The sequence below is a fragment of the Pteropus vampyrus genome, unplaced genomic scaffold (assembly GCF_000151845.1).
Source record: "Pteropus vampyrus isolate Shadow unplaced genomic scaffold, Pvam_2.0 Scaffold69, whole genome shotgun sequence".
NCBI classification, from domain to species: Eukaryota; Metazoa; Chordata; class Mammalia; order Chiroptera; family Pteropodidae; genus Pteropus; species Pteropus vampyrus.
In genome coordinates, this window is record NW_011888850.1 from 207,497 (window position 1) to 212,349 (window position 4,853).

At 40.2% G+C, this 4,853-nt stretch overlaps 1 protein-coding gene across 1 annotated transcript in view; it reads right to left on the reverse strand.

Moving 5' to 3' along the window:
* CDCA7L (cell division cycle associated 7 like) overlaps positions 1–4,315 on the reverse strand; it is a 59,021-nt gene extending 54,706 nt beyond the window's left edge. Inside the window, exon 1 of the mRNA XM_023531480.1 lies at positions 4,206–4,315. The gene's annotated coding sequence lies outside the window, so the exon portion shown is untranslated. The remainder of the gene's footprint in view (positions 1–4,205) is intronic.
* Between the last annotated feature and the right edge of the window lie 538 nt (positions 4,316–4,853).

Below are 4,853 nucleotides of genomic sequence, written 5' to 3' on the forward strand. Positions count from 1 at the left end.
CTCGATCTTGCTAAATTCACTTATTCTAGGAATTCTGTAAGATTTCATAGAATTTTCTATCTACACAATCGTGGCATCTATAAATAACCATACGTCTGTTCTTTCTTACCAAGCTTTATAATATACCTAACAAACAATAACCAAAGGAAGCTAGCATAGCATGATTAATAAAAGATAAAAAGCACTGTATTAGTTTGCTAGGGCTTCCATAGCAAAATACCACAGACCGGGTGACTTAAACACAGAAATTTTTTTCCCACAGTTCTAGAGACTAGAAGTCCAAGATGAAGTTGTCGGCAGGTTTGGTTTCTTCTGAAGCCTCTCTCTCCGGTTGTCTGATGGCTGTTTTCTCACCGTGTCTTTGCACGGTCTTTCTTCTTTGTATGTACGTGTCTATGTCCTAATCTCCTCTTTTTATAAATACACGAGTCATATTGGATTATGGACTTCCTATATGACCTCATTTTACCTTATTTACCTCTTTCAGGGCCCTGTCTACAAATATAGGTACACTTTGAGGTACTAAAGGTTGGGATTTTGACATATGAATTTGGGGAGGTGGACACTATTTAATCTATAACAAGCACTAGGAATTAATAATCCCTTAAGAATTTATCATTTATAATATGATTTATATTATATGCTTTTGTATATCTGCCAAAATAATCTCAAATATAAAGAAAAAATTTTAAGAATTACAATTAAAAACTAATGTATCCATAATGCTAATGGGAGAGATTCTAAACATATCTATCTCTGAGAAATTTGATGAAGTTTACCAAGCATTAAGAAGGACATACAATACACACATGTGCCCTCATAGGCTACATAGATCCTAAAATATATTCAAGAATTGACTATGATGAGGCAATAAGGAAATACCAGTTACTTGCAGGTATCACATCTATCATGTTCTCTAATGCAATGAAAAAAATAAATTAGAAATCAACGGTAGAAAGATAAAGAAACCAAAAACAATTAGAAATAAAAAATTTACTTCTGACTAATTTGTGGGTTCAAAGGAAATAAAATAAAAAGTATGAAATAGTATTTAAAAATATTCAAAGCACTGCCAATCACAACTTAGAGGATGCAGTTAAAGACAAATTTGGGGAAATATAATAGCTTAAAATGCACTCATTCGAATACAAGACATTGAACATAAATGAGCTAAGCATGCAGCTGAAGTTCCAAAAAGAAAAGGAGTAGAATGAATTCAGAGAAAATTGGAGGAAGGAAATAATAACGATAAAAATAATGACTGATAAAATGAACAATAAAGGCAATATAGAAAAACTAAGCTGATTTTGGAAAAGACAACTTATGTAAAATTCTGACAAGACTTATGCTGACCCAAAAAGAGAAAAGCACTAACACCCTGGATACGAAAAGGGCAAATACAAGGTAATGGACTTTCCTGAGCCCTGGGAAGATGGAGGCAGATAAGGATGCAGAACACCCACCTTCCCTGCCCCACTCCTGCACTGATGGCTTCTTTTCCAAGTGAAAACGAGGCCTTCCAGATTCTCAGCTTGGTTTAAGATACAAGAAAGCCCAACATTTTAAAGCAGTTCCCTGTGTAGAATCAGTAAGCAGCGAATTTGGGCAAGTTCTTCCCGAAAAGGAACATGAAAGGGTCAGCAGTAAAGCACAAGATTAGGCTCTCAGTTGTCGCAGACCACTCAAGGGTTTTCAGCATCTCTGGTCGCTTCACGTCTTCCTTAGTGGATTTCCAGGATGACACGAAGCTGCACTAAGATTGACCATATCTGCTCCTGTCCTGTCTGGCCACTTCCTGCTAGGATTCTGGAATTTAAACTGTAAACTCTGTGTGAGTGTGTGTGTGTGTGTGTGTGTGTGTGTGTGTGTGTGTGTGTGTGGTGTGTATGTTGTGTATATATCTTCACCTCAGTCTACAGTTCAGTACATGTTGCATTTGGTGTCATAACTGGGATTGGCCTCACTCCTTCTCCCCACCGCTCCTCTGTTATATTTGGAAGGAGAATTTGGAAGCCAAAGAATAGAATGCTAAGGACCCCTAGGTAGAGACAGGATAGCCTATGTACCACTGAAGGTGTCGTGTTAGCGGAAGTCACCCAGTTTCCGCCTAACTCCCAATAGGCTCTACCCAGAGGTTAAAGAGATACTAGCTGAGGGCGGGGTGTCCCCAGACATGGTTCCCTGGTTTCTCAGAACCACACAGCCAAGGTTGTCTAGCAACCAAGTGTCCTTGAAGCAAGGGGAGGCCTAAAGTTTAGGTCATGGACCAGGGTCTTGAGTGAACACCAATATCTGACACCTGGAGCCAGAATAGTAGGAAAGGTTGAAGGACTGAAGGCTCCTTAAGTCCTCACAGGACTTCTGTTTGGAGACTTCCAGGCAGAAACTGGATTGTTATAGATGGTTGTTTTGTTTTATTTTGTTTCGTTTATGTGGGAGTGAGAATGAACCTAAAATGTTTTAATGGATGTGACTCTACCTGGTAACTAATTTACAAAGAGGGAGGTAGATTACAACAATAAAATGATATAAAAATCTCACTAACTACTGTATTATTTATCTATAATAAATTCAAAACATGAACACATTCTCATGAGATACTCAAACTGTATAGACATATAGAGAGTTCCTCTTTACTCCTGTTATGCCTAGTACACATCATTTCTCAGAGAGGATCTTGAGTCAGTGTGAGTCTGCCCCATCCTTTTCAATGCATTTACATATCTGTTACTGGATTACTTTTAAGGAGAGTTTTTGCTTTAATGTTTGTGAGTCAATCTTGCTGTTCTTTTCAGATTGAGAACTTCTAGCTTCAGCAAACAGAGTGAGTCCTTGAAACTGTATGGTTTGGTGAAGCTAATTGGGGTTTTAAAAACCGAGTTCAGAGTTCAAGGTCTCAAAAGCACTTTTCTCTTTGGCAGAGAGGCTTGTTTTCTAAGTGGAAGGTTAGAAATTCAATACTATTTTTGCAACTTTCTGCGAGTCTATAATTATTTAAAATCGTAAAAAAAATAATAATATTTTAAAAGCCAGCATGTGGTTCAACATATTTTTTCCCCCCTGGCTCTGTAGTTCTGGAAGCATGTGTCAAATGGAACTGCCATCAGCTTGGTTCTCTGGGTAACTGTGATGAGCAAAGCTTCTTTGCCCACCCACAGTGGATGTGTAGCATATGTGAGAAATACTCTTTGTTGGGTTAAGCAAAACCACCAACAAAAATAACAACAACAACAAAAATATAAACAGACTGTGGCTTTTGTCACGGTCTTTCTCTCTTGGATCACTCCCTCTGGGGGAAGCCACCTGCCACTTTACGAAGGCACTCGGGCAGTTTATGACACAGTGGCGAAGAACCGAAGTAGTTGGCCAACAGCCAGTGTGTAATGTACACCCATCAACAACCGCGGGAGTGAGCTGAGCAGCAGATCTTCCTGTCTTAAAGCCTTCAGATGATGGTAACCTCGAGAGAAACCTGGACCCAGAGCAACCCAGCTTCCTGACCCCCAGAAACCATATAAGATAATAAATGTTTGCTATTTATGCCTTTTCCAAGTGGGACAGTTCCGAGTCATGGTCTCTATGGTCTCTCTGAGGGCGCCCAGTGGGACTGAGCCCCAGCCGCCCATAGCAGGAACCAGCCCGGTAGCACAGTATACTCTTCAATGGTTTTCCTCCTTTACCCTGTCACTTCCCCATTCTTTCCTTGAGTTTCCCGAGAGCCCCTCCCAAATAAACGACTTGCATTTAAGTCCTCCTTCAGAGCCTACTTTGGGGGGAATTCAAACTAAAACGATCTCAACTTACAGCTATGAACATCTTTTTCTGGGCCACATGAGCATTGTTCTCAGTCCTCTAGTAGCTCACCATTGTTAACTGTATTTTCTCCAAGTTCCTTAGCCTGGTACTCGTGTCCCTCTATAAGGTGACTACAACTTCCCTTGTCGCAATATCTCTTCCTGGTCTCCTCCAGGAGGCTTGTGCTCCAGCCTCACCAGGTTACTCTCTTTTCCAGCATACCCTGGCTGTTCATTCGCTTAGGCGGTTTGATCCCCCAGCCATTCCCTTCCCCGTAGGTCTAAGCACTATTTGACATTCACACCGCAACTCTGTGCCAGGCACTGTGCTAATTGTTTGACATGTTGCACTACTTAGGGTATAACTCATTTGCTGCTATAACTTGTAAACCCCAAACCTCCGTGACTTACCACAATAGAAGTTCACTTCTTTCTCACATGAAGTTTGATGCGTGTTTGGAAAAGTTCCTTCTCTCTTTTGGTCCCATCGTCTCCTAGAATCTTGGAATCCTTGGCTGGCTCTTCTGCAGAAGAAAAGAGAGCCATAAGGAATCACATGGGAGAGCTCTATGGACCAGGTTTAAAGATAGTATCCGTTGGTTTGTCCCTCTATACCGCTGACCAGAACCCAGCCGCAGGGCCTTAGAAAGCTGCAAGGGATGCTGAGAAATGTAGTCTAGCTTTGATTACCAGAAAAAAAGAGTAAATCCATCTTGATGAGCACATCATGTATTAATTCTTTTCTGCTACAATATATTAATTCATTTATTCCACATAATAATCTTTAAGGGATATACTATATTGTTAAATCTTTTTATAGATAGGTCAGCTACGCCAGAACACTTGCACAATTTGCCTGGAATTATACACTAAGTATATGTCAGAGCCAGGATCTGAACGCAGGTAGTCTGGCTCCACCTCTAAATATCTGTGCTAATTTTGCCTCTTTACACCCCTCCTCCTCTAGTAAGTGGTAGCTTAGATGCATTAATAAACTAATCAACCAAATTTCTCTCTCTCTCTTTTTCAGAAAGAGCTTTCTGAGCTTTCAAAACGAAT